Below are 11665 nucleotides of genomic sequence, written 5' to 3' on the forward strand. Positions count from 1 at the left end.
CGGTGCCTGGCAGAACAACACTCAGTAAGTGGTAGTTGCTACTTTTGTTGTTACTAATTATAATAACAACAATCATGTGCTATTGATAGATACATGCCCTTCAAATTAACTTTAAAACAGTGTGCTTATAACTGCTGCATTGTTAATGAAGATGGTTGGCTGGTTCATTGCTAGGTTTATAATTTGAACTTAAAGTGCTTATTCACAGGGACGTGCTGTGATGCTGCTGAAATTCTTGCTGAGGCAGGAGTTGTGTGTGATTCTCTTGGTTGGCAGTTGAAGTGCATTTTGTTATACAAGCCTGTGTCAAGCGCAAAGCAGAGTTTTTCATTTTCATTATTTTTGGAAAGTGACTTACAAGTGTTTAACAGTTCTTAGAGCAGGCTCAGGGGTGTACTATCATTCTCGTGTTATTTTAAAAATATTTCTCAGATAAATCTCCTGAGACGTTGCATTAGTTTCAGGGTGTTGGTAATCCAACAGCAGCTGCTATAAGTTGTGTGTTTTGTTCTTTTTTTATTCATTACTCAAGACAGATGACTTTCCGAAACTGTTTAGGCCGTGTGTTCCTAATCTGCCTATAAATCTTGATGTGCCCGGTACTGGAGCGATTGCTTAGTTGATCCCTTGGGAAGCCTGAAGTGAAAGCATTGATTAGGCTTTTTTGGGCTGAGAGCCCTATTCAGCTCTTTAGCTGGCAGGAAAGTCTTCATTTCTTCATTAGAGAAGCTAGTGGCAGGAGACTCTTGCCTAGAGCCATTTATTACTTTTAGCATGGTCACAAGCACTGGCTACTATCTACTCACAAGTTCTGTTGGTAAGCCGTCTGGAAGAAAAGGAATGCTCTTGAATCTGTGTTTCTTTAGAATGTTTTAAATGGATATCTTTGTCAATACTTAGCAGATAAAGCTCATGAGATTTTCTGTATATTTGCTAGGATAAATCATTCTGTGATACACTCCTCGCATTCAGAGTGGAATGTACTATAATCTGATTTGAAAATGTCCTAGGAAATTTCGTGAACATTTTAGGATTGATAAATATCAATTTAATAGACACATGCTGAGTACTTCTTTACTGAACCCGTGCTGTGGGAACTTGATGGGCTGTAACAATTATGGCCATAGTAAGTGCCGGTACTCAAATGTCCTATGAAGAAAAGCATCAGAAATACAATGATGCGCAGGATGTGGTTTTCTTTTTAAATATTATATTTGATTTATTATTTATGGACTAAAAAAGGAAGGTGAGCTCCATTAACCCAGTGACCTTTATTTTTTCCCATACAGGATAATTGCATTATAATGGAAATATAGGAACAGTAGGTATTGTAAATACAACTCCCTGTACAAGTGGGGCTGCTCACTTTAGCCTCTGAAAGCATCCAGTGGGTTTCAGCATAAATTTATAAGCAACTCAAATTCTTTACTACACAAAATAGAAAAATGATGCCAACGTGTTAGCATCAGGAAAATCTAATAATGTTCCTGGAGTTAATCTTATATTTTATTTAAGTGTATTATGTTCTCTTTAAAGTAATGGTCATCAGTTTCATTCAAGACTGAAATTACAGCCTTCAGTGTCACTGTGGCGTATCTCAAAGATTGCAGTCACGTGCTCTTATTTGGGAGTGCTATGCACATCTTGTGTGAAAACCACAAATTTAGGGCTCCTATTCTGGCCACTCCTCACAGACTTTCTGTATTTTTTGATCTGATCACATCTTCTGAATCTTAAGGGACTTAATTTTGAGAACTTCCTGGAATCCAGCCAGGAGAAGGATGGAGTCTCAGTTCTGCTTTTGGGTCCTTGGTGTTCTGGGGTCACAGAGAGATGCCCAGGGGAGGCTGTCAGTGGTTCTTAAATGCTAGTTCATGCATCATTGATATTCTCTGATATTTCTTCACCTGCCAGAGAGCAAGTGAGAAAGATATGGACAAGGTATGCTTTTCAGAAAGCTGAATTTATTCAAAATTTAAAAACAAGGTCCTGTTTTAGATTTTCTTTCTTTCTTTCCTTCTTCTTTCTTTTTCTCTTTCTTTCCTTTTCTTTCTCTTCCTTTCTTTCTTTCTTTCTTCCTTCCTTCCTTTCTTTCTTTCTTTCTTTCTTTCTTTCTTTCCTTCCTTCCTTCCTTCCTTCCTTTCTCTTTCTTTCTCTTTCGTGCTTAAGTATCATTTATTTCATGAAATAATGTTGACAGTTCTTGGTAGTTGTTTTAATGTCCTTACTTGACACACACAAGCAAAATAGAGGTTGCCAGCTGTACATCATATTTTTCCACTGCCAAAATTTAAAAAAAAAATTTTTTTTTAAAAACTGAACTGAACTGGGAAATCCCCAAATCTGGATGCTAGTGTACTTTGTTAAACTGTTTTGTCTTTATGAGGGCTCAGAGCTCAGTGTTGGGAAATGCATCCTCTAAACTGCTGGTTTGCTATTACTAGTTTTATGTTATCTATCAAAACAGCATTGCTTAGTCTTGAAGAGCCTGGGCTGTGAGCCCAGGCAATTATGGTTCCAATTTCAGTGCTGCCTCTGTGAGCACTGGGCCACTTATTTCATCTTTCAGAGCCTCAGGTTCTCGTCTGTGTAAACAGTGACAACAGACTCCTAATTCATAGAGGGTTGTGACCACTAAGTGAGTTAATACATGTAAAATGTTTAGAATAGTGGCTGGCATATATTAACATATATGAATTTTGCAACTGATTGTATTTTCCTTCTTTGTTTTGGTAACAGAACATTTATAGCCAGACTTGTCCCTATTTAGCCCAAGATTGTCTGGGACACGATCAAGTGAAATCATATAGCTGGCCTTGGTTTTTCCCTAGCTGTATTCTCTCCACCCTCTGATTCCCTCAACTGTTTATTTCCACCATTGATTATGTACATTTTAAAAACACCCCACCAATATTGGGATTGGGGTAAGATATAAATAAATTAAATAATTAACTTAAGGGACTTCCCTGGTGGTCCAGTGGTAAAGAATCTGCCTTGCAATGCAGGGGACACAGGTTCCATCTCTGGTCAGGGAACTAAGATCCCACATGCCCCGGGGCAACTAAACCCATGCGCCACAACTACTGAGCTCGCGCGCCGCAAACTACAGAGCCCGTGTGCCCTGGAGCCTGCACGCCACAACTAGAGAGAGAAAACCCGCACACCACAACTAGAGAGAAATCTGAGTGCCACGACAAAAGATCCCGCATGCCTCAACGAAGGTCCAGTGTGCCGCAACTAAGACCTGACACAGCCAAAAATAAATTAATTAAATAAATAAATAATAAATAAATCTTTAAAAAAAGTAATTAACTTAAAAGTCCCATTTCCTACACCAAGCCTTCACATGCCTCTTCAGGCTGGAGTGATTTCACCATCCTCTGACTTTAGAGCTGCTTTGATTATACAACTCACTTGGCCATCCATGGACTCTTAGAATATTAGAGCAGGAAATGTGAGTGAGTTGGCTATGGCCATGAGGCTCTGTGGGACCCCAGAGAGCCAGCTGCCAAGAAGAGGCCATTGATAGAGCCAAGCCCAAGTAGGAGAGGATCAGAGGAACTGACACAACTGTAACTCACAGTATCAAACACTACCATTTATTGGACACCTTTTAAAAAAACTGGATTTGTGATAAGTATATTACTTGCAGTAATATTTAATTCATTTAAGTCTCATGATAACTCTATTAGCTGTTATTCTTATTCCCTTTCACAGATTAAGGAAAAAAGCTAAAAGATCTTTTAAAAGTTGTTCCAGGGTCCAAGACTAATAAGCTGTAGGACTTATTAGCCTCACACTCAGAGTCCCTGACTCTAAAACTCTGCTCCTAACCCCTGTAGTTAGTCCATTAAGTTATTTCTAGGGAGTGAAGCAGTGAAAGATATAGGTCTCCCAGAAAGTTCCAAAAGATTGCCCTGGCAAGCTTGGAGAGATAGTTGTGAAACTTCCTGATTTCCAGGATAATTAAAAAGGCCTTTTACAGAAATATAGATCAATGGAACATGATAGAAAACCCAGAGATAAACCCATGCACATATGGTCACCTTATCTTTGATAAAGGAGGCAAGAGTACGCAATGGAGAAAAGACAGCCTCTTCAATAAGTGGTGCTGGGAAAACTGGACAGCTACATGTAAAAGAATGAAATTAGAACACTCCCTAACACCATACACAAAAATAAACTCAAAATGGATTAAAGACGTAAATGTAAGGCCAGATACTATAAAAACTCTTAGAGGAAAACGTAGGCAGAACACTCTATGACATAAATCACAGCAAGCCCCTTTTTGACTCACTTCCTAGAGAAATGGAAATAAAAACAAAAATAAACAAATGGGACCTAATGAAACTTAAAAGCTTTTGCTCAGCAGAGGAAACCATAAACAAGAGGAAAAGACAGCCCTCAGAATGGGAGAAGATATTTGCAAACGAAGCAACTGACAAAGGATTAATCTCCAAAATCTACAAGCAGCTCATGCAGCTCAATATTAAAAAAACAAACAACCCAATCCAAAAATGGGCAGAAGACCTAAATAGACATTTCTCCAGAGAAGATATACAGATTGCCAACAAACACATGAAAAGCTGCTCAATATCACTAATCATTAGAGAAATGCAAATCAAAACTACAATGAGGTATCACCTCACACTGTTCAGAATGGCCATCATCAAAAAATCTACAAACGATAAATGCTGGAGAGGGTGTGGAGAAAAGAGAACCCTCTTGCACTGTTGGTGGGAATGTAAACTGATACAGCCACTATGCAGAACAGTATGGAGGTTCCTTAAAAAACTGAAAATAGAACTACCATATGACCCAGCAATCCTGCTACTGGGCATATACTCTGAGAAAACCATAGTTCAAAAAGACACATGCACCCCAGTGTTCATTGCAGCACTATTTACAATAGCCAGGACATGGAAGCAACCTAAGTGTCCACTGACAGATGAATGGATAAAGAAGATGTGGTACATATACAAAATTGAGTTATTTGTAGTGAGATGGATGGACCTAGAGTCTGTCATACAGAGTGAAGTAAGTCAGAAAGAGAGAAACAAATACCATATACTAACACATATATATGGAATCTAAAAAAAAAAAAAACGTTCTGAAGAACCTAGGGGCAGGACAGGAATAAAGATGCAGGTGTAGAGCATGGACTTGAGGACACGGGGAGGGGGAAGGGTAAGCTGGGACGAAGTGAGAGAGTGGCATGGACATATATACACTACCAAACGTAAAATAGCTAGCTAGTGGGAAGCAGCTGCATAGCACAGGGAGATCAGCTCAGTGCTTTGTGACCACCTAGAGGGGTGGGCTAGGGAGGGTGGGAAGGAGATGCAAGAGGGAGGGGATATGGGGATATATGTATAATATAACTTATTCACTTTGTTATACAGCGGAAACTAACATAACAATGTAAAGCAATTATACTCCAATAAAGATGTTAAAAAAATAAATGGCCTTTTTATTCATTTGTGTCAAAATTTATTGTATAGCAGTCCATCCCATAACATGCCAGAACATTTGTACGAACCTAGCTTTGTGGCCTGACTCACTGTCTTAATCACAGACTTGTACATTCTATGCTTACGGTCTGGTTGAATCATGGGTAGAAATGTTTACTTACTATTGTATATACTTCCAATTTTCCCTAATTAAAGGTGGTGCTGGGTACTGAGCAGTAAGCAGTTGGCACTCCTAGGCCACTTTGCACTTGGCAGCCAAGCAGTCAGGGAAACCTGAGCAATGGAAGTTCATCTCAGAACGTAAGCATGTCCCAGAAGTCAATGACTGCCCTGTATTTGGATAAGAGTTTCATGCAGGTACATCTAGTACCATGCAGGTATTCTTTTCTTGTCAGGCAGTGGGGTAGTCTCAGTGGTGTTTGCCTTTTGGGGAAAACAAATACTGTGCCGGAGACTGAGTAACCACAGGAAACATGGAAGCCCTCATTTTATATTTTGAACACGTGCATTACAGGTTGTACCTAAAATTGAGTGGGTGGTTATCAGCAGTACCTGGTGTGGTTGCCTAAGAAAGTTGTAGTGGACATTACAGTCTCACAGTTTTCTTTTACTAGTTTTGGTTTGTTTGTTGTTTGCTCAGAAACTCAATACATCAAAACTGTTTCAGGTTTTATGGGATCTGGAGTCCTAGAAAAGAGAGTTCTAATTATTGAGAAGTGAATATTCCTTTGGGAATGGCAATGATTGTTCAGCCAAAGTCCAGATTATGTAAAAGCTTGTCCCCAACAACTTTAGGAAATTGAGTGATTTTTGCATGTATTTTACCCAGTTATTCACAGCACACTTAGAGTTTCCAGTCTTGACTTTATTTCTAATTCAGTTGGAACAACTCATTTAATATGAGCAACTTATTCAAGAAGTCTGAAAGCACTGTAGTGTAGTGAACAGAGTTTTGCAGTCAGAGAGGGCAAAGTTCTAATCTTGGCTCTGTCACTCACTTGCTATGTGACTTTGGGTAAATGACTTACCCTCTCTGAGCCTCAGAGAACTCATTTTTAAATTGGGGATGATAAGGCCTGTCATGCAGAGTGGGTGCAAAATGAATTCAAGAAAGCAACTCAAAGTAGTTACTGAGTCCTTACTATGTGTCAGGGGCTGTTCCAGGCTTATGAATACAATGGTGAACTTGAACTTGCCTTCAAGGAGCTTGTGTTCAAAGAAGAGGGCCAAGCTAACGAGTGATTACAATAAAGCAAGATGCAGGCTAAGATAGTTTGAAGCATGAGGGGCCTCAGGTGCTCAGGGAAAATAAGTAACTCAGTTTAGCTCAGTGGTTCTCTGCCTTGACTATTGATTAGAATTCCCTGGAGAGTTAAAAAAAAATACCAATACCCTGGACACAGCATTGACCAGCTAAATCAGATTTCTAGGCTGTATCTTGGGGACCAATAGTTTTCAAGTCCCCCCAGTGATTCTGATGTGGAGCCAGGTGTGAGAAACACTGGTTTAGGCTGTGATCCAGGGGGTTATCAGAGGAAGCTGAACTCTTGAGGCTGAAGCCTGCAGGATGATCCAAATGTAGAGGGTTGTGAACCATATGTAAAACAAGAAAAGCTGTGTGTGTGTGTGTGTGTGTGTGTGTGTGTGTGTGTGTGTGTGTGTGTATGTGTGTGTTTATAGAGCTGCAGGGGAAAGGCAAACGATTCTGTCTGGGTTGAGCACGGAGTCAGAGAAGAGTGGGGTGGGAGAGTTAAACTGGGGTTGGAACCCAAGGGTCTTGAATTACATTCTAATGAAATGCCTTGTGTAGAGGGATTAGCGCTGGCTCATGGCAGGTCATCAGTAAATGATAATGATGGCTATTAAGTTCTTAGACTCATTTACATCTGGGGTGGGAGGGACATTCTAACTATGTCTGCTCAGGGGTCTTAATGGAAATTTAATTCTCAGAACATTTCAATATCCCAGCCCTGTGAGCGGGAAGAAGAGGTTACACTGTCTGGGTTGCTGGTTTCACTCCATTCAAATTGTGCCTTCTGAGTCTAGTGAGTGACTAATTCCTCACTAGATTTTTTTTTGTTTTTATTGTGGTAGGATATACTTAATACAAAGCTTACCATTTTAACTATTTTTAAGTGTACAGCTCAGTGGCATTAAGTACGTTCACATTGTAATGCAACCATCACCACCATCCATCTCCAGAACTTTTTCATCATTCCCCAATGAAGCTCTGTACCCATTAAACAAGAACTCTCATTCCTCCTTCCCCTGGGCCCTTGTAACCTCTCTTCTGCTTTCTGTCTCTATGATTTGACTATTCTAGGTACCTTATATAAGTGGAATCATACAATATTAGTTCTTTTGTGTTTGGTGCTTTTCGCTTAACACAATGTCCTCACTAGATTTTAATAGGTCTTTTGCTTGGACCTTTTTTTTTTTTTTGCAAATTTATTTATTTATTTATTTATTTTTGGCTGCATTGGGTCTTCGTTTCTGCATGCGGACTTTCTCTAGTTGCGGGTGAGGGGGGCTACTCTTCGTTGCGGTGCACGGGCTTCTCATTGCGGTGCCTTCTACTGTTGCGGAGCACGGGCTCTAGGGCACGCGGGCTTCCATAGTTGTGGCACGTGGGCTCAGTAGTTGTGGCTTGCAGGCTCTAGAGCACTGGCTCAGTAGTTGTGACACATGGGCTTAGTTGCTCCACGACATGTGGGATCTTCCCGGACCAGGGCTTGAACCCGTGTCCCTTGCATTGGCAGGCAGATTCTTAACCACTGCGCCACCAGGGAAGTCCCTGCTTAGACCTTAAACTCCAACCTTTTAACAGTGTAGGAGTAGCTTCAATGTTAGGGAGTTCATAACGTTTCAATCCAGCATAATATGACAAAGCAGTGTCTAGAGTGTGTGCAAAGTCCTGCTGAGTCTCCATGACAAACATATGAGCGTCCTGAATTACCTGCTATGGCTTATCTCTCTCTGTTTCCTCACATAAGGACAACGTACGGGTTGTTATTCTCTCTTTATTTTTCTGTCAATCATATTTTTTGGTTGTAACTCGTCACTGTAGGCTGTTTATACCTGAGTCAAGTACTAGACAAATACAGTGGACTTTCAGATGTCTCTTTTCTTCAAGCTGGATAATACGTAGGAAATGGTTTTTAAATAATCTCAGTTTGTGTTTATATTAAAGCAGGAACAACTTGCATCTTCACAGCCTTGTGTTGTAATGAGTAGTCCAGTTGCATGACTGATCTGTTTTCACAGTTTTCTCTGTCCTCCGAAAATATTTGTGAATAACTACTCAAAAGGATGGAAAGCACTTGACCTAACAGTCAGCTTAATCTTCTGGAAAGAACCTGAATTCTTTCTCTTTTTTTCCTTATCTTACTTTTTCCTTTCTTAAAATTTTATTTATTCAAAAATATTTCTCGGGCCCTAATATATGTCAAGCACTGCATTAGGGCCCAAAACAAACAGAATAGATATGGTGTCTATTCTTGTACAATCTAATGGGGTTGATATCGGTTATTGATTTGTAGAGTTGATTTCTGATTCACCATCATCTAGTGCTAAGTTCACAGGATATTAAATGGATTATGTATTCTTACATGTTTCTTTTTTTGTAACATGAGAGGGTAAAGCCACTTAAGGGGCTGCTAAGATGCCCCACAGGGTGGTGAAATTCCTGTCGTGTGGGTCTGATGTTAGATTTGTAGTTCCAGAAGTTTATATGCCAGTGCCTTGTGAAATACCTCCTGATATAAGAGGAGAAGACAGACTCATGTTAATGTATAAGAGAATGGTGTAAATCCAAATGTTGATTTATTAATTTTGAGAATATCTGTTTCCAGCCACAAAAATATTCATTTTTATCATTCTATGAATCCTTTCTGCATCAGGGTACCTGAGGGGCTGAATTCATAGTCAAAGGGATACTAAAGTGAAGACAAAATTGAAGTGAAGTTATGTAGGTGGTCTCGAGGGATGTTTTATCCAGACCAGGGAGATGCCTGGTATAATCCAAACCCCGTAGCTGAGAGCACATGGAGAGTGAACCGATTTATCCCCCCAAGTCGTGTCTGGCCAGTGATGGGTCCTTACCACACTTTCCTTTCTATGCCCTCTTTCCTTCTGGTTCTAGGCTGATTACTGTTCTGAGTGACACATTCCCTCATCACATATGCTAACATCATCAAGACTGAGCTATAGTCAGATCAGACTCTTAATTTATTCCATCTCTTATCTTTGCTTAACTCTGATCTCATCCGTAATGGGTTATGATTGCCAGCCAAACTCTAAGAGTTGTAGGACTCTTCTTGTATCTCTGTCTAATCATATTGTTCTCTCCCTCCACTTATCACTGCATTCAAAAAAGTGCTGGATTTCTTTAGGACAGAAACATTATCCTTACATAATCCATGAGGTTTTTTTAAAAAAATTAATTAATTAATTATATTTTTGGCTGCATTCGGTCCCCGTTGCTGCACATGGGCTTTCTCCAGTTGTGGCGAGCGGGGGGCCACTCCCCATTGCGGTGCACGGGCTTCCCATTGCGGTGGCCCCCCTTGCTGTGGAGCATGGGCCCTGGGCGCGTGTGCTCAGTAGTTGTGGCGCACGGGCCTAGCCACTCCACAGCACGTGGGATCCTCCTGGACCAGGGCTCGAACCTGTGTCCCCTGCATTGGCAGGCAGACTCCTAACCACTGCACCACCAGGGAAGCCCTGGTTAGGCCTTTCTATTCCTTCATCCATTGAATCCATTTCTACTGTGTTTGCCTACTGACTAAATTTTAAGGAAGTGCTTTGAACTGAATTCAGACCCAAGCTTTCAGGGAAAGAAGATTTGGTTCTTCATCATGACCTAGACTGCAAGGGTTTGGTTTGAAAATATCAGAAATACCCATTTTTCACTCTTTCATCACTTTCTCAGGGATCCCACTTTGCCCTGAGACTGGGTCAGTTTCCCTGCTTCTGGATGCCAGTCTCTTCCTTTTTCCTGTGGGTCCTTTCTAGACGGTAATGTCTTGACTGGACCTACTTGAGTTATAACCATCTTGGATTTATGTGCCATTTTTATGAGAGTCTTTGAAATGTGATGGGGTAAGCAGCCGCCTTATGTAGTAAGTCTGGGCCTTTGTCCAGATGTCTTTATATTTTCAAAATAATGCCTACTTAAATTTTATACTTCTATATTATATTCCTGACAATTTTACATTATCTTTCATAGCTGGAGAGAACTGAATTTCTTTTGTTCATGGACTTCTAACAGTGACTTCACGCCCCTGGACTTCATCATCCGTTTGCAACCATCTGTTGGTAAATGCAAACTATAGAGTTTAACCCTTCACACTTCCCGCGTGGGAATCTAGTGCATTGATATCATCTTTGTCATCACTTATGATATTGCTTACCTCTGGAAAATTAATGTGCTGGCTAGTGGCATTTTCACTTCCCATTTTAGGACTTTTGGGTGTGATGCGTTTTTATGAACTGTCCAGTATATTAATAATGGACGAGCAATGGAGTCATACAGGCACACGGGGCCTTGGCGATTAAGGTCCCTGGGGATTCAGAAGAGCAAATTATAGAGCACATTTTACGTCTTGGAAAGGGAGCAGATACTATAATGAATTTTTAAGTTAGCATTTTGTTTAGTCTTCTGAGGCCCTGGCAGCTTGCTGAGTTTACAGGGGTAAAAAGCACCTGCAGAGAGGAATTTCTCAGTCAGAACTGACATTTAAAGTAGTGCTGTGTTAACGCCGAGAAAGAAATCCTGCATGCATTTTTTAGAACTTCGAGCTTTTGCAGCTGGATCTAACGAAGGATGCTCCAAGAGTTTGAGCCAGCTTGCCATTTTCCAGGCTCCAGTTCCATTATTTATGTCCTTTCCAATAAAGCCTATGGCACAGACTTAAAGACTTAGCTTTGCTAAAAGTACAGCCCAGTACCTGAATGGAGGCCTGTGTAAATGCACTGGACCTCCATGGTTTTCTTCTTAACCCTGCTATTCTTATTTAGGTATACTCAGCGATTTAACTTAAAATCAAGTACGTTTTCAAAGATTCTGAGTTCATGGGGCTCTTCTTTGAAGAACGAATCTTATGTGATTAGTGTTTGATTAAGTGTTCAAAGAGGACAGTTTTCATCACAATGTCAAGTGGAGATGTGTCCTAAAAAATCAGATCAGAACTCAA

The sequence above is a fragment of the Balaenoptera acutorostrata genome, chromosome 5 (genome assembly GCF_949987535.1).
Source record: "Balaenoptera acutorostrata chromosome 5, mBalAcu1.1, whole genome shotgun sequence".
In the NCBI taxonomy this organism is placed as follows: Eukaryota; Metazoa; Chordata; class Mammalia; order Artiodactyla; family Balaenopteridae; genus Balaenoptera; species Balaenoptera acutorostrata.